Genomic DNA, 24295 nt, shown 5'->3' on the forward strand with positions numbered 1-24295 from the left:
TGAGGGCTAGGAAGGTGCTGCCTAAGGTTCTTTGGAAAATAAAGATGACACGTGATGCCGTCTACAGAGACACAAATTTCTAGACAAAAATCCTCACGAATGGGCTTAGATGTGTGCTGTCCAACAGAACTCTCTGGAGTGCTGTGCCCCTTCTATGTGGTCCAGTGAGGGTAGCCACTAGCACATGTAGCTATTTTACATTTGGAACGTGGCTCCTCGGAGTTGAGATGTGCTGTAAGGGTAAAAGACCCACTGGATTTCCAAGACATGGTGCAAAAAAGAGATGTAAACTATCAAATGAAAACGTCTATATTGATTCCATGTTGACATGATCATGGTTTTTTTGTTTGTTTGTTTTTTAAAGATTTTATTTATTTATTCATGAGAGACACAATGCGAGGCAGAGACATAGGCAGAGGGAGGAGAAACAGGCTCCATGCGGAGAGCCCGATGTGGGACTTGATCTGGGGACTCCAGGATCACACCCTGAGCCAAAGGCAGATGCTCAACCACTGATCCACTCAGGCGTCCCACATGATCGTTTTTTGAATGTAGTATTAAAACATCACACAGATTATTCAAATTAATTCCACTGCTTTCTTTCTGCTGTTTTTAATGTGGCTGCTATGAAATTTTTAACCACCTCTGCGGCACACAAATTTTTTCCAAAAACTTTTCGAATGTCGTTGACACACAGTGTTGGCATTAGTTTCCAGTCTACAACATAGTGATCTGACAAGTTTATACATTACACCCCGCTCACCCCAAGTGTAGCTGTCATCTGTCACCATAGGACACTACGATAATCCCATTCGACTGTGTTCCCTACCCCGTGCCTTTCATTCCGGTATGGCACACGGATCATGAAGCTCTGAATCCATCCCGGAGAAGGAGAAGAATACAGGGAATCAACAGGGAGGGGCAGTGAATTACCAACAGCTAGATTTTGCATACCTACCCCATGAGACAAATTTTGTAATGCAACCTCCTCTTCCAAACTGAATGTTGGAATGTTAGAAACATCGGGGGATCACCAAGCATATTGCGTAGATGGAAAGAGTGACACACTTGAATATTCAAAACCATGAGCAGCTAATCTGAATGTCAAGGATAATTTGTATTTCCCCTAAACCTGCTTTCTTCAGTGGATAGGATCACGACATTGCTTGAAAGGTTCTGTGGAATTCTTTGAGAAATTAGGGTCACATTTTCAGTCCTGCTTCCCATTTATATATCCTATTTTTGCCCCAACAGAGAAAGAACATTATTGCGCTTGAGAATTTATGTCAGATCATTACCTACCTTGAAATCCAGCACCTCTTTTTTCAGATGGGGAACCATAAGGCATAGACTAAGGTGTAAGCACCCCCAATAAATCAGGAGGATGGCTGAGGCCAGATAGGACTCATATTTCACTATTTTAATTTCAGGGTTTCCATTGCTCCAAAGGTTTAAGGAACACAACACATTAATTCAAATACACAGATGTGTGCTGAAGACTTGAAGACGTTATTTTTGTGTCCATTCTTCAGAAGTAGGCTTAGCTTCTGAATCTGGCATCAGAGCCTCTCCCTGGGGGGGCAAATGCTGCAGTCAGTGGAAAACAAGAGTTTAATTTTAACATTTTGTGTTTAAGAAAAGGAGGGATAGGGAGGAGAAATTTATTTATTTTTTTCTGCTGTATAGAAACCCAAACCTTCAAGGCTTCAGCCATCAAAAAGGCCTACTTTAATGAGCCAAAGATCATTTTTCCAATTAGGATACTTGGGTCAAGTAGAAGTTAAATCAGTTCCCACTCTCCAGGTCACCTGCAAACACATGAAGGAAACACACCCTGAAGCCCTGAGCAATAGCGTGGCTGGTGCATAAATCCTTACTTTCTCTGCACGCTCCTTCTGGGACTTTAACATTCACCACAGAGAGTGGGAACTGTAAAAATAGACGATATGTTTCTGAAGAAGTGAAAGACTTATTGCATAATGGCGGTAAACTGTGTCTAGTAGAACGGAACAACTGTGCATGCGAGCATAGAACTCAAAAAATAGCTACCATCCTAGACAAATGTATTTTCTAAAATATTCAGCCCCAAGAAAAATGTGTGGCTACATCAGGAGAGGAAAAGCCTTGTGACCTGACACTAGGGAAAGCAGAGTGACATGAGCTGGTCTAAAGATCTGGCCAACCTACCCGGGTAGTCTGCGTTGACCTCTCCCCAGCCCTACGTCTCAGATTCTTCCTCTCTCTTTTACTTCTTTTTCTCCTTCAAAGACCTATACTTAAATGGAAAGGAAATAATTTGTAAACAGCACGTATCGATTTTTCGCAGAAGCCCTGTAAGGCAGGGATGTACTGCTTCCTTCCTTCCCTTTCATCACCAGAAAACAAGAGGAGAACATTCAGACACAGGCTCGGCTGTCAGGTAGAAGAGGTGTCGCTGCTGCTTTCTGCCCCCCCCTCCCTTTTCCTATGTGCCTTCCTGGGGTTCCCTGAGGACTCTAGGCATCTCTGCCCAGCCTGCTCTCCCTTGATAACGGAATCTGTTGATTCCGTCATCCATGTAACAAATATTTATTAAGCAACTAGTATATGCAAAGCCTGGACTAGATGCTAGGCAGGAGCTTGTGGCAGGGGCGAGAAAGAAAGAGAGAGAGAGAGAGAGAGAGAGAGAGAGAGAGAGAGAGATGCAAAGACAAATAAGATACAATCACTTTTTTAAATTCAAAATCTAGGGGAGACAGATCTGAAATCTCAAGACTGGAATAAAACGGCAAGTATATCAAGTGCTGTGATTGTGCAGCAGGAAGCCAGATGATGTCTCAGAGTGCCCGCAAGTGCCATAGGGCACACCTACAGAAGGCTATTTGCCCAGTGAGCCAAGAGGCATTTGGGGAAGAAGTCACCCCAAGAGGAGATAGCAGGGCAACATATAACTTGGTTACAGATTTAGTGCTTCCCAGATCAGGGAAGAAGAGACAGGCTAAGTACAACGTGGCCTTTAGTCACGTCCTGAGTCCTAAGGGGTGAGACCCAAGTGGATGCAATCTTTCCATCAATTGCATGTCCATGGGGTATCCAGTGCTCAAGATCACGCTGTTCCCTTGCTGATGCAGCAGTCTTACCTCCCACTGGGGTTGTGTTTGGAAACCCCATGGACATGGCACAGACCCATGGTTTTGAGCAACTGGACAGTCCAGCCAGAGTTGGATCAAAGAGGACACATGAGAGGACCACGTGCATCTGCCATTGTGAACATCCTGGCAGCCTCAGAAGACAGAAGGTCCTTTGAAAGGCTTCTCTTTGACAGGTGTCAGCAATGGGGGGAACAGGAGGCGAGGCACACGAAAGCCTGGAGAGCAACACTATCTGTGGATGAACAAGCCCAAGGCACCCACGGAGCCTGTGCTCAGATATGACCCATCCTTCCCCGGGTGTCATCCATGCACCAGGCCCTTGACTAGGCCAACCAGTCAGCTACTGGCTTCTGCTTCAAATGGCTCCTGGTCTGCTTGGGGTAAACAGATTTAACTCATACCTCTATCAGTGATTATTTCATTGAGTAAGTGCGACAAAGGTAAAGTACAGAATTGGGAAAATATGAAGAACTAGGGACAAGGTCGTTTAGGGTCAAGGCTCAAATGCTTCCTTGAGGCAAGTAGTTGGGCAAGGACAGTTGGCTGGAGTAATTCCTGTAGCTGCTGGGACAGGGCTGGAGAAAAGCTGGTGGGGCCTGTTGTGGCTCTGTTATTATACTAGGGTCCACGTACCCTTGAAAACCCAGGTTACAAAATGTATACGGAGGGAGAGGTGGGAACCATGGCAAATCGATATGCAAGGTTTCAGAAAGTGTCTTAGAAAGGGTGGCATTTTAATTGCACTTTGAAATATGAGTAGGGTTTTGACAGGTAGAGGAGGATGGAGGCAAATAGCATTCCAGAATAAGGGAGAAACAATAAAAGCAAAGACACTAAACATGAAGGGAAGAGATGACCAATTTTATACATATACACACAAAAACAATTTTATAAAACACACACATATATTCATATATATACCAACCATGAGTAGCAGTTCTTTCCTTTCTTTAGATAAGGAAATGGAAGCTCTGAAAGGTGAAACTGAGGGACTCCTGGGTGGCTCTGTGGTTGAGCATGATCCCAAGGTCCTGGGATTGAGTCCCACATCGGGCTCCCCGCAGAGAGCCTGCTTCTCCCTCTGCCTGTGTCTCTGCTTCTCTCTGTGTGTCTCTCATGAATAAATAATATAAAACCTTAAAAAGAAAGAAAAAAGCTGAAACCAAAAGCTCTGCCCGAGACTTGCCCAAGGTCACCGAGGTATTAGGTGACAGAGCCCAAACTTAAACCCCAGTCTAAATCTACCCCCGTCACCTTCCTAAAAGCACACAACACAAGCCCTCGGGAAGTGGCTCTCATTATGGACATCAATGTGGAACAGCAGAAATGTCCATGCTCATGTGCCCAAGGGCAGTCGGATGCAGAGGGTGGTAAAGGCAGGTGGGAGGGACTAGCAGGAAGAATCAAGTATTGAGAGCCAACTCCGGTCAATCCCATTGTCCCAGGATCCTGTAAGGCCGGACCTGCTGTTTCAGGGCCTCATGGGATTTGTCCAGAATCAATAACAATAAAACATAGGCGTGTATGATAAAGACGTATTCATGATAGTAGATGAACCCTGTGGAGATGAGGCAGGAAGACTGAGTTTTCAGGTCTGAGGAATGACAGCTAGATAGTTTGGCACTACAGAAAGGTGACAGATCTCATGCGGACATAGTTAGGTTTCCAGAAGTGAGTCACACACAATGATGATAGCCACATAAACGGAGGATGCCGGCTAAGGACAGGAGGGCAGTTGACACCCCAGTCGTGCCATAGAACACCAGAGATCATATCAGTTCTAGGCTTCGTTTCAGTAGGAGCTTGTTGACGTGCTGTTCAGTAATTATGTATATAAGGATCGGCCATAATATTTCTCGAGAAATTTTGTAAGAATCTCTTTTGATTGTCACTCTGATTTTAGGAACTCTTTTAGGTTTTTAAAGAAGGGCTATCTCTAATCAACCAATATGGTCTTTATGCTCTCGCCCTGGTAGAGATGCTTGAGAGAATTTGCTTCCTAAGAGGGGTGTGGGGAGCTCGGTGAGGTTGGGGTGGGGGGCACTAGGCATTCTGTCCAGATAAGCTAGATAGACATCCTTTACATTAAGGAATTCGGTACTTATTCTGTAGGAGACAGGGTCATGGGAAGCATTTGAGGGGGTAGCAGGGTGACATCATCAGCTCTGCGTTCGAGGAGGAATATTCCAAGAGCTGTATGAGTGACGGATTAGGCTTCTCATGCACCTTGTTTTGTCAACACTTAACCTGTTCCCCTTGAACCAGTACAAAGGTGATATGCACTCTAGTGGGTCTCTTAAGGACTTACTCTTTAGTAGTTAATAAAAGTTCATTGAATTGAACTTGAGCTGAATCGAACAGTTCCTAGAAACGTAATGACAACCCTTCAGAAGACTGGCTTTCATTCGAAGGGCATTTACAAGTTCTAGAAGGGAAGGTAGAGGAAATCTTTGGGGGAGAAGGAAAACATTTGGTGCTCAAACCACCACCAAGCAAGTCAGCCTCTGCTCTTGCCATGCAAGCGTTTTCCACTGCCACAGATCACTCAGATGCATTTGCTTCGGTGTGGGATAACGCGTGCATTTGAATATTTACACTTGAAAATAACAGAAATAGATTTTTCTTCGGACTTTTTTTTCCCCTAGGGTAAATTCTGAAAAACGCAGCTATCGCTGTATTTAAAACAAGTTGCTATAACTGTATGCTTGAATGCAGCTCGCAGCTCTTCCTCATTTCACAGTTTTAACTGGGACTGTAGTTTACTCAGAATTGACATATACTTTGGGCAAAAATCTGTATAACAGATCTCTCAGCGGAGGCTGAAAAATGGATTTCACTCCAGGACTTCGTGTATAAATTGTTTGAATGAGTGTTGGCTCTCTTAATTCTCACTTTCTAAAACCTGCTTACCACCTGCTACTTTTTTTTTTTTTACCTTTCCTTCTCTGAACAGCCATCCATCCATCCATCCATTCATTCCTTTGATTGTTCATTTAATAAATATTAGGTGAGCTATACTATGTGTCTGTGCTGCACTGGGCAGAGAGATAGGTAAAGTCTGGTACTTGCCATCCAGAACTGTGCAGTCTACAGGGGAAGATGATGTGGTGGGGGCTGGAGAGGCTTCCAGAAGCTCAGAGGAGCCAAGTCTAACAGAGATTGCAGAGACAGGGAGTAATTATCCCAGGAACTGGTGCTTGAGCTGGGTCTTTAAGATGAGTACATGCTAGTGACATCAAGAGGAAGAGGGAATTCCAGACAGAGTCAAAGCCTTACATTTCCATCTAGTCCCTTTCAAACTCTTATCCTGACATCAATTTTATTTAACATTTTATTTTATTTTTAAAAGATTCATTTTTTTTTTAATTTGTGAGAGACACGGGGAGAGAAACAGAGACATAGGCAGAGGGAGAAGCAGGCTCCCTGGGGGGAGGCCAATGTGGAACTCCTAGGACCTGGGGATCACAGTCTGAGCCGAAGGCAGACGCTCAACCGCTGAACCGCCCAGGTGCCCCTCTTTAACATTTTAAAAAGTAAGCATCCTTTACCTCTTTGGTTAGGTTTATTCCTAGGTATCTTATGCTTTTGGGTGCAATTGTAAATGGGATTGACTCCTTAATTTCTCTTTCTTCAGTCTCATTGTTAGTGTATAGTAATGCCACTGATTTCTGGGCATTGATTTTGTATCCTGCCATGCTACCGAACTGCTGTATGAGTTCTAGCAATCTTGGGGTGGAGTCTTTTGGGTTTTCTATGTAGAGTATCATGTCATCTGTGAAGAGGGAGAGTTTGACTTCTTCTTTGCCAATTTGAATGCCTTTTATTTCTTTTTGTTTGCTGATGGCTGAGGCTAGGACTTCTAGTACTATGTTGAATACCAGTGATGAGAGTGGACATCCCTGTCTTGTTCCTGATCTTAGGGGAAAGGCTCCCAGGGTTTCCCCCATTGAAAATGATATTTGCTGTGGGCTTTTCGTACATGGCTTTTAAGATGCTGAGGAATGTTCCCTCTATCCCTACGCTCTGAACAGAGTTTTGATCAGGAATGGATGCTGTATTTTGTCAAATGCTTTCTCTGCATCTATTGAGAGGATCATATGGTTCTTGTTTTTTCTCTTGTTGATAGGATCTATCACATTGATTGCTTTACGAGTGTTGAACCAGCCTTGCAATTGCACTGCTGGGGATTTACCCCAAAGACACAGATGCAGTGAAACGCCGGGACACCTGCACCCCCATGTTTATAGCAGCAATGTCCACAATAGCCTAACTGTGGAAGGAGCCTCGGTGTCCATCGAAAGATGAATGGATAAAGAAGCTGTGGTCTATGTATACAATGGGATATTACTCAGTCATCAGAAATGACAAATACCCACCATTTGCTTCAACGTGGATGGAACTGAAGGGTATTATGCTGAGTGAAATAAGTCAATCGGAGAAGGACAAACATTATATGGTCTCATTCATTTGAGGAATATAAAAAATAGTGAAAGGGAATGGAGGAGAAAGGAGAGAAAATGAGTGAAAATATTAGTGAGGGTGACAAAACATGAGAGACACCTAACTCTGGGAAATGAACAAAGGGTAGTAGAAAGGAAGGTGGGTGGGGGGTTGGGGTGACTGGGTGACAGGCACTGAGGGAGGCACTTGGTGGGATGAGCACTGGGTGTTATGCTGTATGTTGGCAAATTGAACTCCAATAAAAAAATGTATATAATTTAAAAAGTAAGCATCCAAAATGAATAAAGATGGAGGGGGAAACACAAGATACTTGGAAAGGAAAAATATTTTTGAAAATGCTTTTATCAAATGTCAAAAGGGTATGTCACTCCATGTGTGCTCATAAAGACCAGAAGCGTACAGAAGGCTGGGCTATGCCTTTCCATACTGTGGGTAATTCATACACTGGCCCTGAGGTTTCATTTCTCAAGTCAATGTAGTTGGAAATGTAGTTCTGTGTGTTCAGTAGCATTCTGTCTTTCACGTTGTGTGAATGCCTCAGGTCAGCACGCGAGGTACTGGGAACGGGCAGTCTCCAAGGGGCGTTTACAGGGAAGACCTAATAACAACTCCAAGGGACACGGGAAGGCAGCAGAGAAGTAAAGGACATTACATTTCCAGGGCATAACTCAACAAGCTACATATCACTTTCTAAAGGCATTAGAAAGGTTGGTTGGGGAAGCGCCTGGGTGGTGCAGTGGGCCTTCGGCTCAGGGCATGATCCCAAGGGCCTGGGACCGAGACCCATGTCAGGCTCCTTGCTTAGCAGCTCCTTGCTTAGCAAGGAGCCTGTTTTGGCCTTCCCTCTGCTCATGCTCCCTCTCTCCCTCTCTCTGTCATAAATAAATAAATAAATAAATAAATAAATAAATAAATAAATACATACATACATACATACATACATACATACATACATACTTTAAAAAGAAGGGGAAAAAAAGGAAAGATGGTTGGGCTTAGGGGATCGTGGAGAGGTGTGAGGGAAGGTAGATGTTGTTTTTGTAACACTAAGCATTTAGTGTGAATCCCAGAATTGATTAATGAGAACCCTGTGTGTGAGGCTCTCAGAACCTATGATAAACCTGTGGGGCACGTTAGGGAGGGACCAGGCATCCATTTGTGCATGGAAGGCAATTTTGCTGTCTTAAAATCTTTTTGAAATACAGCACTCATGAGGATTTATTTTTTTCTTCCCCCTTTAAAGAAATACCAGCTAATGTGCATAGATAATTATTTTTAAATCCTTAAAAAAACCACACACACAAACTGCTGTCATGCTTTTTCACCATGAGTCTATACTAAAAGATTCATAGACTGTATTGATTTTTCTTCCCCCAAAGACATCTCAATTTTCAATAAGCCTGTAGACCTCTCTCTTTTCATATACACTTCTCATTGGTTTCTCTGCTATCTCTAGCCCCTGGCCAGTACATTTTCCAAGTGTGTTTGCTTTTCTTTAAATTTATTTTTTTGTTTTAGTGACGATATCTGGTTTGAGATATTTTATTGCTCATTTGCTCTGTGAAGCTGTGTTGACACATTCAGGGATAAACAGGTAACAGGGTATCTCCAAGTATGGATGGACCTGAACCTGCCTGTGATGAGAGCTCATGTGGCCAAAGAAAATCTGCCAGAGTGAGGGAGAAAAGGAGGGGGGGTGGTTAGGGCATCTTTGTAGAGTAACCACAATGAAAGCACAAAGATGTAAAGTTTGTCTTCAACATATTTTTTTTTTTTAAGATCTTACTTATTTGACAGAGAGAGAGCGAGAGAGCACAAGCAGGGGGAGTGGCAGGCAGAGGGAGAGGGAGAAGCAGACGCTATGCTGAGCAGGGCGCTCGATCCCAGGCCCCTGAGATCATGACCTGAGCCAAAGGCAGATGCTTAATCAACTGAGGCACCCAGGTGCCCCTCTTCCACATATTCTTACCTCCCTATTTGGAGCTCTTCAGTCTCTCTGGGTTGGACATCCTTGTTCTTTAAAAAAAAATTTTTTTTTTAATTTACTTATGATAGTCACAGAGAGAAAGAGAGAGAGAGAGGCAGAGACACAGGCAGAGGGAGAAGCAGGCTCCATGCACTGGGAGCCCGACGTGGGATTCGATCCCGGGTCTCCAGGATCGCGCCCTGGGCCAAAGGCAGGCGCCAAACTGCTGCGCCACCCAGGGATCCCTGGACATCCTTGTTCTTAACCTTCTAATCATTTCAGGGCATTAATTTTATTTCCTTACCTGTCAGGGTAGAAAGCAATTTTTGATAGGGTGTTAGTAAAACAAACAAATAAATAAACCAGCAAAACAATAGAAAACAAAACAATCACCCCCCAAAGAAAGCTTCCCAAAGGTATTTGCAATGTGATTCATTTATTCCCCCAACAAACAGCTGCTAAATGCCTACAGTGCGCTAGACACGGTGCTAACAAATGGAGATAAAGCAATGAATATTCAGAATGCAGTATGTTAGATGCTATGATAGACGTACCCATTCAGTGCCGTGAAAGCACAAAAAAAATCTAGCATCATGGGCCAAGCTTTGGGTGCACTCTCTCACATCCTTCTCACAGCAATCTTAAGTGGGAGCTACTGTCATTCCTCCCATTATACAGATGAGGAAATGAAAGTTAAGAAGGACACCTACGTTACCCAAGGTCCTGAGGTTAGTGCACGGTAGAACTTGGACACGACTGACTCCTAGCCCATGTATCAAGTTTTAGCCAGGCTGCTTTCCAGAAGACACACTTGGACTCTGTTTAGTAAAGAAAGGAAGAAAGAAAACTCCAGGGAGAGGGAATAACACGTTCAGAGGTTTGGACGCAAGAGATCATGGCCTGTCCTGGGAACCCCATCTGGATCATTAGGTCTCAGAAGGATCTAATAAAAAGAACAGTGAGCCAAGGGCAAAGCTGGGCAATCCCAACATATTACAGAAATACGGGCAGAGAGTTGAGACGGAATCTGAGCAGAGCAAGCCATCAGAGAAGGATGCCAGTGAAGCCAAAGAATGAAACACCTTGGAGCAGGAAGGAGACGCTCAACAGAATGAAGAACAAGAGCCTCAGGGAATGAAGGTTGGGATTTCAGGCACATGAATCCTAGGGGCTGGGAGAAACGGTTTGGAGTAGAGGCTTCCTTAAATATATAAATGAAGACATACACTACAGGTGACCCCCTATTTCCTCCCACGCTGCCCAGTGACAAGGACAGGTAATGGGTGGACCAACAGATGGAATCACAAAACTTTAGAGATGGCCAACGAGATTATTTGATTGAAGCACCTATTTTTCCACAAGAAGAAATAGAGACTCAGAACTCGGCAGTGATTTTTCCTGACATCGCATGGCTAATTAGGGATAGAGCTGTGATTAGAATTCAGATCATCTGACTCTCAAAAGGAAAGATTTCAGACATGTATTCTATGCAAAGGACGTGAACAGACAACCCACAAATGGCCAACAAACATGAAAAAATGTGTTCAGCTTCCCTCGTAATCAAAGACTCCTCAGTAGCACAGGGAAATAGGCACACTCATGTGTTGTGGGTAGAGATCTAAATTGTAATAATCTTTTTGGAAGATATTTTGCAAATATGGAAGTGGCAATATAGTGCAGGAATTAAGAATATCAGCTTTGAAGTTGGACAGACAGCATTTGGGCTCAAATGCTGGGTCTGCTACCTGCTGTCATGTATTAACCATTTTCTGGGCATAAGCCTCAGTCTCCTCCGAAAAAATGTGGATATTAATAGTGCTTATCTCATAAATTTATTGTGAAGATTAAATGAGATTGTGCTCATTATAGCACAGTGCCCAGCATATAGAGAGAATAAATGGTATTATTGTGATCATTATGTACAAAGAGTTTTACAAATATTCACTTTTCCTTGGACCAGCAATTTCACATCGAAGAAGTTATCTTACAAAAGTGATCAGAAACAGGGCACAAAGATTTATATACATGGATATTCGTCACCGCATTATTTCTAACAGTGAAAAATTGGAAACAAAAATGTCCAACAATAGAGTGGGTAAATTAATGATGGCTCATCTGGTTGATGGAATACCATGTGGCCATTAAATATCATGCCTCAAAAAAACACTTAATCAGAGAAAACATCCATATTAAGTGACAAAAACAGGTTACACAATAAATAAGTATAATGCCAATTTTACCACAACCCCCCGGGTTTGTGGTCTATTTCTGTATGTATATTCTATACATATGGAAAATACTGGATAGCAGCTTGGTGAGAAGGCGTGAACTCCCAACATGAATCCATGCTGATCATACTGGCCCGTGTCTGCACGAGAACTCTGTCTCCTGCTTTGAGAAAAACCCAGTTTAGTAGATAGCATTGTGAACTCCATAACAAGATTATGATAAAAGAATGAAAATCAGTTCCTTTCCCTGAGACTATCAAAACTACATAAATATTTGAGTTTAATGAACCATCCTCAACCTTCCAGATTTGAGAAGACTTGGAAGGAAATTATATCTTACAGTTGTAAACTTATCTCAGCATGCTGGGATTTCTACATTTAACTTCTATTAATGCTTTTCAATGCCAGCATGAAAACATCTCTACCTTAGACAATCTTCCTCAGTGGTATTTCTTATAGGGAGCTGATTAGACTAAATAAAATAAAGTAGCAAACTAAATAGGCAAACCCTCTGTGGACAAACACTGAAAAAGAATGTTAGAATTGATTTGTTTACTATTTTCTCCTATCAGTATATCCTATGAAACCTACCGAGGAATTACAGTGTAAATGAGAAAAATAAAGAACCCAGAGGAACGAGTGATAATTTTTTCCTGCGTAGATGATTCCAAATAGTTCACTTTAATAGATGTTGAAAGGACTGTTACTATGCACGTTTAGCTGTAAATCACTTAGGCATCCCTTGTAGTCATCCACTATTTGTGTAAGGTGTGGAACATACGCACCACACAAGTCTTACAAATACAAAGGGTCCATCATGACTGGTTTTGAGCTTTCATTTACAACATGATTAAGTTATAAATGTTCCCCTAATAGTGTGCTTTCCGGCAAGCTCATCAAATCTTCAGTATCCTCATCTATGAACACTTATAGGATTGAATGGAATGATTCTGAAGATTCCTGCGAGCTCTAAAATTATACAGCAAACCATGGTACAAAAAGCATGAACTAAATTTAAAAATTGGGCTTTTCCTGGGAAAGAAGTTGGCCTTAGAAAGAAACCATGATGAATCTGTTGAAATCATAAAATGCCAAGGTTAATATTTTTCATGTTAAAGAGACAAATTTCTGAGTATTATATGAATTCAAATTCTGATGAGAAGAGTGTAGAGTAGTTACAACCAAGATGAGAGTTTTTCAAGTGATAAGTATGGTAAGACATTATTCAAAATTCTTGATACACTTTGTGGACATACAACATGTGCAAATGCATTTATACTTTGGTTGTGATAATCCTCTATTTTTGAAAGATGCTTTCCAGTTTCAATGCACACTTTTATGTAAGGCCTCATTTGACTATCACAACAACCTAATGAGAATAGGTCCAATGAAGATTATGGTCTCTTTACACAGATCAGATGCTAAATGATTTTTTCCAAATAGTTTACTTAACTGGCGTACCAGAGGTAGGACTGAAAACTAGGTATCAAACTCCAAAATTCATCCTCGTTCTGCCACCTGACATTGTTTCCCAATGTCACCTCGTTCATTTCAATGTGACTTTTTAAGATAAATTTGAAGGTGGCTTTTATGCACAGTGAAGGTTATTCAGTGGTTATGTTGTTTTTATAATTAATATTTGACTTACTGAAGTCATACATTTGAAAACTTACACATTTCAAAATCTTTAATCTTTTAAATCAGAGGTTGGCCCACGGTTGCCTGTGAGCCAAGTCTGGCTGGCTGCCTGTTTTTGTAAGTAAAGTTTTACTGGAACATGGCCATACCTGTTCATTTACATATTGCCTATTGTGGCTTCTGTGCTACGATGGATGGCAGAGTTACAGACTTGCAGTAGAGACCACAGGGTGCACAAAGCCTGAGCTATTTACCACTGGGCCCTTTACAGAAAGTTTGCCAATCCTCTCTTGGATTTGACTTACAAATCTTATTATTCTATATTTAACACTCTTCAGGAGGCTTTAATAAATTCTGTTAAAATGCCTTTAAGCATTTTTAACTGCATGTATATACTTGTATTAGATTTCCTTGTAATGTGAGTCAAGTGTCTATCTTAACAAACAAAAAACTTCCCAAGTGTTTGTATAATTTTTGTAAATCTAATAAACTACGTAGAATCTTATAACTATAGTTATATTTATGTCACTTATAACTGTTACTATAACTTTGTCGTCATGTTGAGTCTCAATTTCTCTTAAATGTTCTAAACCTTTGTATAAATGTAGAAAGATTTAGAAATCAGAAACCTAAAGCGATTATAATTTTTACTTACGATGACAAGACTGGCCTGTTTAACCGCAAGGCTAAGTTCTTTTAAACAAGAATGACCAAATACAAACAGATTCTTTCTTGACGTAAAACATAAATGTTACAGGCTGGATGTCTTAAAGGTGTGCTAAATCATCTCAGAGTGAAAATACGGCTACTCATTAAAGAAGCAATTACATCACCCCAAATATTTTGGGAGGGGGTTGCTTTCCAGTGATGGATGTTGCAGATTGGTCAGTAAAAGTAAAATCACTGGAGACACTGATTGAACTTTCCTTGCAAACAGTGATGAGACTTGATGAGCCCCATTTAGAAGCCACGAGAAGGACACCATAAATTACAGGTAGGAGTGGCTACACAGTCTATCTTGGCTTGCCAGGGCTGCCATAACAGAATTCCACAAACTGGATAACTTAAATAATAGAAATAAATAGCCTCACATTTCCGGGGTCTGCAAGAAGTCCAACATCATGTTGTTGGTAGGCAGGGTTGGTTCCTTCTGAGGGCCCCGGGGGTTGGGGCTGTTCCAGGCCTCTCCTCTAGCTCCTGCTGGTTGCTGGCAATCTCTGGCATTCTTTGGCTTGTAGAAGCATGACCCTGATCTCTGCCTTCGGCTTCACATGATATTGTCCCTGTGTGTCTCTCTGTGTCCAAATTTCCCCTTTTTTATAAGGATAACAGTCATTTTGGATTAGTGACTACTTTAATGACTTCATCTTGAGTTTACTAATTGCATTTCCAATTACCTTATTTCATTTTTTTTAAAGATTTTATTTCTTTATTAAGAGAGACACACAGAGAGAGGCAGAGACACAGACAGAGGGAGGAGCGGGCTCCCTGAAGGGAACTCGAGGCGAGACTCAATCTCTCGCCTGGATCACGCCCTGAGCTGAAGGCAGACGCTCAACCGCTGAGCCACCCAGGTGTCTCTCCAATGACCCTATTTCAGAATAAAGTCATACTCTGAGGTAGTAGAGGTTGGAACTTCAACATATGAATTGGGGGTGGAGGACACAATTTAACCTATAGTAGAGACTAGAAACCTTAAAACTATTTTTCTCGAACTCTCTTGAAGTTGGGATGATGGATACAAGGTAGGTTCACACTCAGGTAGAAGTTGGAAGGCAAAAATGAAGTGGAGGCCCTGTTGCTATTTTTCTGGCAAGCATGGTCATAGAGGCATTTCGTTTTTCTATGAGAATTTTCAGAGGACCACTGTGGTTTGGGGCTGCAGGTTCCAGGGGAGGATTCTTGACTGTGGTAGCTCGCTGATTGTGGTAGCTTTCCAGACTATGGTCATAGTAGATGGTTCTGAAGGAAGCAACCTACACTGTGTTTGGGTGTCTGATCCATTTACCAAGTAAGCTGTAGGGCTATTAGTTTTGAGTGGAAATGAGAGCAAGAGAAAGTTCTCAAGCTGATCTAATGCGAGCAGTTCTGCAGTCTGACTCTTATGATCCAGAATATCTAATGGTGTGCAAAGCATTTGTGACAGGTAAGGGTGCTTACAGAGCCTGTGGTGAGCCCCAGTAAGAGATTCACAGCAGATGATTTTAATATTTTGAAATAAAGCCACATCCTCTTTGGCAAGGAACTTTTTTTTTTTTTAAACAGCTCCTAGCTTGCTGAATGCTTGATAATGGAAAACCAAGTGATCATGTGACCAATCTTCCCATCAGGAACTGGGCACTGTATGGGTCCACTCACTCCCCATGTTGGCCTAAGTGGAAGTAGTACACCCTATAGCATACTGGGCCTGAGCAGGTTGTGATGGTCCAAGATGCAAGAGTAGGTGATTCACACTCCCAAAATGCCTACCCCACGTCACACGTCTCCTTCAACACACGTGTATACCCCTCAGAGGAGTTTCCTATAACAAGTTTTTTTTTTTTTAAAGGTAAAGAGATTTAAAAATAATTGAGCCTGGTTCATGGATGGTTCTGCATGATATGCAAGCTCCAGTGATAGTGGATTTCTCCAGCATTACAGGTTCACTAGGAGGTGGGGAAACAGCAATTCTCCTAATGGTTAGAATTTTAAATGATTCATCATCTGGTTGTTCAGTTTGTACAGAAAGAGAGATATCAAAAGTATGAGTCTATCTAACCGGACACTTAGGGACTTGTAAGAAAGAACAGGTGATTGGTTTCCTGGTGGTCTAGGGAATAGGTATGTGTACAGGCCTCCTGCAGTGGACCAGGGTATAATGCGTCCCATAAGTTTGCTTACAAAAGAGCGGCACTGCACTGGGGAATCTAAATAATAAGGCGGACTCGATGCCTTGTTCAATGGATGCAAGTCAGCTGTTCTCCTCGACCACCCTAGAATGTGCCTAAGGCAGCCATGGTGGCAGGAACGGGGCAGATCCAGACACTTCCCACCACCAAGGGCCATCTTACCAATAGCACCCTAACACTGAAACTGTGGTGACACATCATCCCATCTGGTAGCAGGTTTTGTATAATTGAGCTCTTCCATCACAGGAGGAGCAACATTTTGTCCTCACTGTAATACTTAGATTTGGGTTTACCTTCTCTCTGCCATGTGTCAAGCAGCCATACCACATGTGAATCCACCAAATGTGTTATTCACTCTTACAACATTCCATACAACATTATTTCTGACCAAGAAGCTAATTTTATAGCTAGATTTTAATTTTTATTATTTTTTAATTTTTAAAATTTATTCATTCATTCGTTCATTCATTCATTCATGAGAGACACAGAGAGAGAGAGAGGCAGAGACACAGGCAGAGGAAGAAGCAGGCTCCATGCAGGGAGCCCAACTTGGGACTGGATCAAGGGTCTCCAGGATCACGCCCTGGGCTGCAGGCGGTGCTAACCCGCTGAGCCACGCGGGTTAAATCTAGCCCTATAGCTAGATTTTTAAAAAGCAGGTGGCTGACCTCCATGGGACTCACTGAGCCTACTCGGTGACCATCCCTCAGAACGCTGCCGCACAGAAAGAGGAAGGGCCTGCGGGAGACAGCTGAGCCACATCTTGCACAGTACTTTCCTCCAGGATGTGGTATATGCTTCAAACCAGCTATTTTTATGCGGGGATTGTTTCTTCCATCAGCAAATCTCATAGATCTGGGAACCAGGGGATAGACACAGGAAAGGCACCTCATTATCAAGCTTGAGCATATGTTAAAAAAAATTATTTGCATCTCTCTGACTTTGACTTGTTGTTTAGAGATTCATGGACTCTTCCATTCAGGGAACACATGGTTCCACTGTACTACAGGCAAGACTTTCACCTGGTCACTGAGTTCCTCATGATCACTGGGTTTCTGACAATCAGAAAATTGAGGTTGCTATTGCATCGTGAGGGCCAGTAGAGCCTCTGGGGTACCTCCTTGTACCGCCACATCCAGTGGCAAAAGTTAGAGAAGCTTAAGCAAATCTAGACCTTCAGACCCCTCAGGCATGAAGGTGTAGGTCCTGCCACCAGGCAAAGAAGTCTGGCCACCTGAGCAAACTTGCTGGGAGCAAAGACTGCCTGAAATGGGTTGTAGAGGAAGAAGCTATAAATACCAACTATGGACTTGTGACAACAGCAAAAGTGAGGACTGCAGTAGCCTGTCATTTTTCCCCTCGCTGTTTACATATCACACATATCAACCACTTTTCTTTTTATTCCCTCCCCTTTGCCTTCAATGTTTAATGAAGGGTTTTGCAGGGCATGATTAATTTTCCAAGTCAACCCAGAGGTGGTGAGACATCAAGATGGGATTGTGACTGAGCTAAAGGGAAGATGAAGATGCAGAGAATCCAACCCAGATACATTTGGGAAGAAGAGACTGTATGGACATTTAACCACTGAGGGAGTGGCCCAGAGTGGACAAGGTGGATTAGTGTTCAGTAGCCATCCCACCCTCCTCTTCATATGCCTTCCTCTACTGCAGAGGTGGGAATGCCCCAGACTCCTTTTGCAGACTTCCTTGAAGCAAAATTCAGGCTATAACTCAACTTCTCACGATGCGCTCGCATGATTCCAGGTTGGCCTCTGGCTTCTGCTGCTTCTACTGGCAAGCATGGCCAAGGAGCCATTGAGAATTTCTTCTATGGGGTTCAACATGTGGTCGCTAGCAGGGGTCAAAGGAGGGCAGCTGTTTTGCTGGTGCAGGTTCCATGAGGGCACCATGGCTCTGGACTTCCTGTTGGGAGCTTCCCAAAAGAGGCAGACTCCTGATGGTGACCGAGGCCTGTGACTCCCAAGCCAGCAGGACTTAGGGGCAGCTTGGTTACCTGGGGAGGTGGTTTCCTGTTGCACAGGACACAGTGACTTCTGCTGTGGCCCAGTTCTGTGTGGGGAGGTGCTCTTGAAGCTCAGCCTTGAGTGTTTTCCTCAATCCTAAAACCAAGTCTGGGAGCCACTTATCACCGTATAATAAATTTCTCTCTGCCTAGATTCTCTACAGTGGATTCTGACATCTGCCAGGGAAACACGAGTGATTAATAAAAAAAAAAAGTTTTCCCATCTAGGTCTTAAGTCTTTAGCATGTGTCCCAATGCCCCACTTTTTCATATTTTTTTCAGTATGGGAGGTCTCACAATCTTACATATATTTAAAAATCATCTCTCTTGTGGGGTTGTCTATGTCATGACTAATATTATGAACACCATTCTACTCTATTTTTCATTCTACTTTATCACTTCAGGACCCCCATGAGCCCGTGCTGTGCTTCAGCATTCCAGGAAGCCCACGTGTGCCCCCCTCCAGCGCTAGCTCATGCTCTAGACTTTTCCCTTCTCCTTGTACCTTTCCTCTCCTTCATCAAAACATATGTTTTATGTCCTGTCAGAATACCGTCTGTCTGTGGATAGCTTAATAAACTAATTCAGGCTACGCTAATTGGTAACAGTGGAAACAATATTTTAATAGAGATAAGAATAATAATGGTGATGCCCACTGCTGACATGCATTGAGCAATGACTACATTGTCCAAGAACTTCACAAGAATTACACCTTTAATCCTTAAAAATCCCCAAACCTAATGAGCCAACTGCTTGTCATCTTCATTTTACACATGAGGAAACTGAGCCCCAAGAGGTTAAAAGAAAACTTGATTATAAGTCACACAGCTCATAAGCGTCAGAACCAGGACTTGAGTCCTGGCCTGGGTTCAGAGTCTTATCAACTACCCTTATGCTATATGGCCTCTTTAAATCCAAAGGAATGATTTGAGAATATTAGGTGTCCTTGCCGCTTGATGGAAAGAAATATTTTAGGATGTCAGGATGGGGGAATCTTCTAGCAACAGAAGCATTAATATTTTACTGAGATCAGGAGAGCCAACCCTAAGACATTAAGCACTAAACAGAAACATTTCACATTTTGTGGTAACACAGTCATTTCTGTAGTAACAAGATAAGCATTTTGGTTTATTTCGTTGCATAAGAAATGAAACTGGAAAACATGAATATTTAAAGAAGGATAAAAGAAATATAGGTAAATGAGCAAAAGTAGAGGAATCTGGAAAAATGGAGCAAGGTTAGTTTATTCATGTGATAAAATATTTCATTAAGGAGTCCATATTATGATAAGCCTCTAAAAGATTAAAGTAGTATAGATAAAACAGTAAATCGAGTTTAATGCAGGATTAGATAAGAGGCTGGTAGTCGGTAATAACGATGAGATGTGCAAAGCGTAGGGTCACTGATTATTTGGAAAAGAGGAGAAGGTGAACATGCAGAATGGATCTGGTGTTTGATAAGCACAAGTGCCCCGTTTTTCAAAAGTTCACATCACACCACTTCACTTTTGCAAAAGACCTATATTAGTACTCTTTTTTTTTTTTTTTTTGCCAACTGAAGATCAGAAGAGGATTTTCACTTTTACCAAAGGAAAAAAAAAAAAGTGAAAATATCGTTCAGTGTTTTGCTGCAAACGGTTATATAGGCAGCAGGCACTCCGAGCGGCGAGAAGGGCCCCTTCCAGCTCCTTCCCCAGCAGTTGCATTCAGTATCTGAGCATCAAGCCCTCATAGCTTTGACCTGTGTCTGAGCATTTGTGCTTTATCTCCATTTATTTTATTTTATTTTTTTTATCTCCATTTATTTTGTGCATCTGTTAGCAAGACGTGTCCTAAGGCATCAGAAAGGCCTATGGGAGGTTATTTTTGGGGTCTGGGAACGGTCAAAATTTTCTCCATATAAATTAGCAGTCATTGCTTCTTTGCTTTATGCCATTTTGACTTACCAAAGATTTCATACCAACACCCTACTTTCAGGGTAAACCTGTATTTGGTTCCTGAGGAAACAATAATCATAAAACAGAAGGGAGAAATCCCCTGGAACTGGAATGGTAGTATGGAGGTCATTTCCACATTAGTAAATAATGGGGAAAATTTAGTGAAGTTCTTAACATTCCAATGTTATTAATATGGCGGGATATGCAATAAGTCCTATGGGCTCCTCTGCTCTCAATTAACCCTTCAGAGCGGCTAATGAAGTCTAAAAACTGAAGGTTGAGCTAACTCGTGTGTAACCAGATCTCTATTTCCAGAGCACAACCAACCAGTTAAGTGGCTAATCTGGTCAGTTCTACTTGCCACACCAGGCATATGTGGACCTTTATCAGTATTTTACAATCCAGTTGTTTTGGGCTCAAACAGTCGAATAACCTTTATGTAAAAACCTTTAGGATAGTGAATGAATAATCAGATGCTATGAAAATTACCAAATAAAAATGTTTGCAAATGCCACTATTTCCTTATAAAATTCATTGTTGTTTGTGCTATTGTTGAAGCTACACTGAAATGACCAAATCTGAAGCAGATAAGTAATCTTAGTGATTTGCTTTATGCACAAAAAAGTAATTAGAAACACATAGCTTTATATTTACCTTTCTATTCCCCCAAGAGTGCGAACGAAACCACTCTTTTCAGGGGTGCCTCTGCCTTTGGTCATGGTTCCAGGGTCCTGGGATGGAGCCCCACATCAGGCTCCCTGCTCAGTGAGGAGCTGCTCTTTCTCTCTGCCCCTTCCCTGCCCGTGCTCTGTCAAATAAATAAAATATTTAAAAAAGAGAGAGAAAGAAAGCATTATTTTCAGATCTTTCACTTAGCTTTCAGAATTTATCCTCTACTCTCCAACATGCAAATAAAAGGTTCTGTTTTGATGCTGGGAAAAAAATGATCCATAAGTAAGAGAATAGAGAAGAGAGAGAGAGAGAGAGATAAATTACACGAGCACTTGCCCAACCACAATCACATTTTCAAACTAAAAAGTATGTGAAAGTGATTTTCTAGGAGATTTAATACTCTGGCAAAGAAGTTCCAAGTGAATGATCCTTTGGAGTGGAAAAAGGTTAGCTGAGAAAATGCTTGTGAAATACACTGTGGAGGATTCTCCATTCTAAGATTACGTCGTCCTTGCCTTCAGGTTCAAGTGTTGCTCAATCAGCAAGGTGCTCAATTCGTAGTGATTGCTGCGCATTTCCTCGTTGATCAAGAAAATGCATAATCTCAACCTAGACACATTCGCCATAGAAATGAATATAAGAAATAGGATTTTGATTTAAATCTGCCAGTTGCAGCAGATCGAGAGAAATATATGCAAGTGAAGATTCCATTTGAAAAGCTCTGATTCAAGTAAGTCCAAAGAGAATGCGTCTGTTTCTAATGCTGTCTTACCGTTAGGGAGCAAGCGTTCTCGCTCAGAGCCCTTGTCAATTTGATTAAACTCACAGACACGTGACTGACTCCGCCTCTGTTAAAAATACTCTCCAGCCAGAGAATGACTGAGAACCCGGTGGCTTTGTCTTTGTGAGCGGGTCCTTTAGCAGAGCTATCCTAACACTAGCCAGAGGGGTAGATGTTATGTTTAAATTTAATACCCCACAACGGAATTCTCCCAACGCAGCTCACTGCAGAGAGGGATTTCGAAGAATGCAAATGCCAGCCCGGAATCCAGGATACCCTTCCAGGCATGGACGTTTAGAGTTTTAAAATTGGCCCTCGAGAAATAGGATACTTATTTCCAGGGCTGCTTTCCAAGGCTGAATCTGGAGGCCCCTCCTTTTTCTGCAAATTGTTTCCGAGATGAAAGATCCTTCAGGTGGAAGACGAGAGGGAAAAGGCTGGGACGTGAGGCTGCGTGTGTGTGTGTGTGTGTGTGTGTGTGTGTGTGTGTGTGTACTGCTCGTGCGCAGGTGAGAAAAAAGGTAAAAAGGTCCGAGGGTCTAAACCCGGAACACCCCGCTCGGCCCGGGCCCGACCCGGAGGACCACCTCCGTCCCCGGGACACAGGCCCGAAAGTCTCCGGGCCGCCGAACGGCCCAGTCGGCCGGGAGGCGAGACGGAGCCAACCGACCTCGCGGCCGGGCCACACCTGGAGGCGGCTCCCGGCGAGCCCTCGACCTGCCCCGGGAGAGGCCGCGACCTGCCCCCCCGAGGCGCCGCCAGCCAGTCGGGGACGCCTCCCCGCCGCCCACGTGGGGCCCGGAGCCCGCGCTGCCCGCAGGCGCCGCCGGCGTCGGGCGCGGCGGCCGCGCTGCCATGGCAACGGCGGCGCGCCTGCGCGCTGCGCCGGGCGGGCTGGGGCGGGGCGGGCGTTGCTAGGAGACGGGGCCGGGGGCGTCGGCCTCCGCGGCGCTCGCGCGGGCGGGCCCTCCCAGTGCTCCGGCGTCGCCGGCCGGGAGCCCGCGTGCGGCCCGGGGTTTCGGGGTCTCGGGGCCTCGGTCCTTCCGGCCACGGTGACGTCCCCCCGCCCCGCCGGGGGCTCGGAGCGCTGCGTCGGGCCCCGCCTCCCCGCAGGCGGCTGGGCGAGGACGGGAAGGGCCGCAGGCTGCTCCGCGGGCTCCCGACCCGCCCTTCTCCCCCCTGCAGAAGGAAGCGCCTCCCGAGCTGCCCGGGGTCGCGGGGCCGGTGCCCCGGAGCACCGCGCGGCGCTGGGCACGCATTAGCTCGCGTTCCATCCTGTGACGGGGTGGGGGGGGGGGGGAGGCTGCGAACTTCCCCGACGCGAATGCAATGCGGCCCCAAGGGCAGACCGCAGGTTGGGGGTGCAGCCGGGATCTGAAGCCCAGGCTCGCTCGACTTCACGGTTCCGGCTTTATTATAATGCTCCAGTGCCCCCCTCCTCCCCGCAGCGGCTCCCGGGCTGGCTCATCATCCCTTTGGCACCATCCCTTTGGCTGTCCCCACACATGCACCACACCGAGCGGGGCACATGCCTGGAAATGGTCTGACAAGAGGATGGAAAAAATAAAATCAAGATTGCCCCAACTCCCCAGATCTGGGACATACAGGATGCATCCATACATCGTCGATAATCGACAGGTGCCCTGGTTTGTAATGTACTGCAGAACCGCCACTTAGGAGCTTCTGACTCTTCCTAAAGGGAGAAAATCTAAGATTTGCCAAAATCGGTATTTGACTCCCGGCAGGTATCCCATGCTGGGCTAGGTATGTGGGAGATGAAAAGATTTTTTTTCTAACCCCTCTAGCCAGTGTCTGTCCACACAGAGTTTATATTCTGTTAAGGGACTGTCTTGGGCTGCCAAGGATTGTGTGCAAGCAATGAGGGAAGTGTTTCCAGGAGAAACCAGTAAGGGAGAAAGGGAAGCAGAACAGGGCAGAAGGAGGCAAGCAAGGGAGCGAGTAGTCAGCTTGACAAAGCTCCCCAGCAAGGGAGCTGGTTTTTTGTTTTGTTTTTTAAACTCCCACCCCAGTCAGTCACTGGCTACAGGCCTTCCTAGAGGGAATGGGGGGACATGACGCCCAGCGCTTCCTGTTCTGAATGATTCTGGGTGAAGTGGCTCCTGTCAATTAAGGGAAGGTGGTTCTCTGAAGGAGGTTGGAGGCCTGAGCCCTCAGGATAGACCTACCCAACGGCTCGGGGTAGGTACCATGAACCAGTAAAGGGGGGCTCTGGGCAGTTACCGAAAGCATTCACTGGAGTCCACCCTTTGCACCACTCAGATTCATGTGCTGCTCATACAAAGTCTAGTCTATTTTGTCACAGTTTATTCAAGATTCTAATTGATTATGGATCTCATAGGACAAATCACCGCCCCTGCCACTGGAGCTGGTGCCAAGAATGTAATGAATATCCATCATTCCTTTTCTCTACCATCCATTCTGGAATCTCCTCATCTGCGACTAGCTGTCTGCCAGACTAGGGGCCTTGCCTGGTAGGGTGACCCAAACCTCCATCCTTGAGGAGCCTGAGCTCCTTACTACCATGTCTTTATCAAGCAGTGGCTGCTGCAAT

The 24295-nt window shown here is 44.0% G+C and overlaps 1 long non-coding RNA gene across 4 annotated transcripts; it reads right to left on the reverse strand.

The window, feature by feature from the left end:
* Nucleotides 1-553: 553 nt before the first annotated feature.
* Nucleotides 554-22559, reverse strand: LOC112657543 (uncharacterized). 4 transcript variants are annotated; one of them, XR_007412493.1, is made up of 6 exons: nucleotides 22412-22559; nucleotides 20925-21078; nucleotides 9562-9608; nucleotides 4057-4267; nucleotides 2188-2275; nucleotides 585-1572 (listed from the first exon to the last, which is right to left on the reverse strand). It is a non-coding gene; the product is annotated as an uncharacterized LOC112657543 (long non-coding RNA). The 4 variants fall into 4 exon arrangements; XR_007412496.1 differs by lacking the exon at nucleotides 22412-22559 and having other exon boundaries at nucleotides 554-1572; nucleotides 2188-2270; nucleotides 20925-22387; XR_007412495.1 differs by lacking the exons at nucleotides 9562-9608; nucleotides 22412-22559 and having other exon boundaries at nucleotides 557-1572; nucleotides 20925-22387.
* Between the last annotated feature and the right edge of the window lie 1736 nt (nucleotides 22560-24295).

The sequence above is a fragment of the Canis lupus genome, chromosome 8 (assembly GCF_003254725.2).
Source record: "Canis lupus dingo isolate Sandy chromosome 8, ASM325472v2, whole genome shotgun sequence".
Classification (NCBI taxonomy): Eukaryota; Metazoa; Chordata; class Mammalia; order Carnivora; family Canidae; genus Canis; species Canis lupus.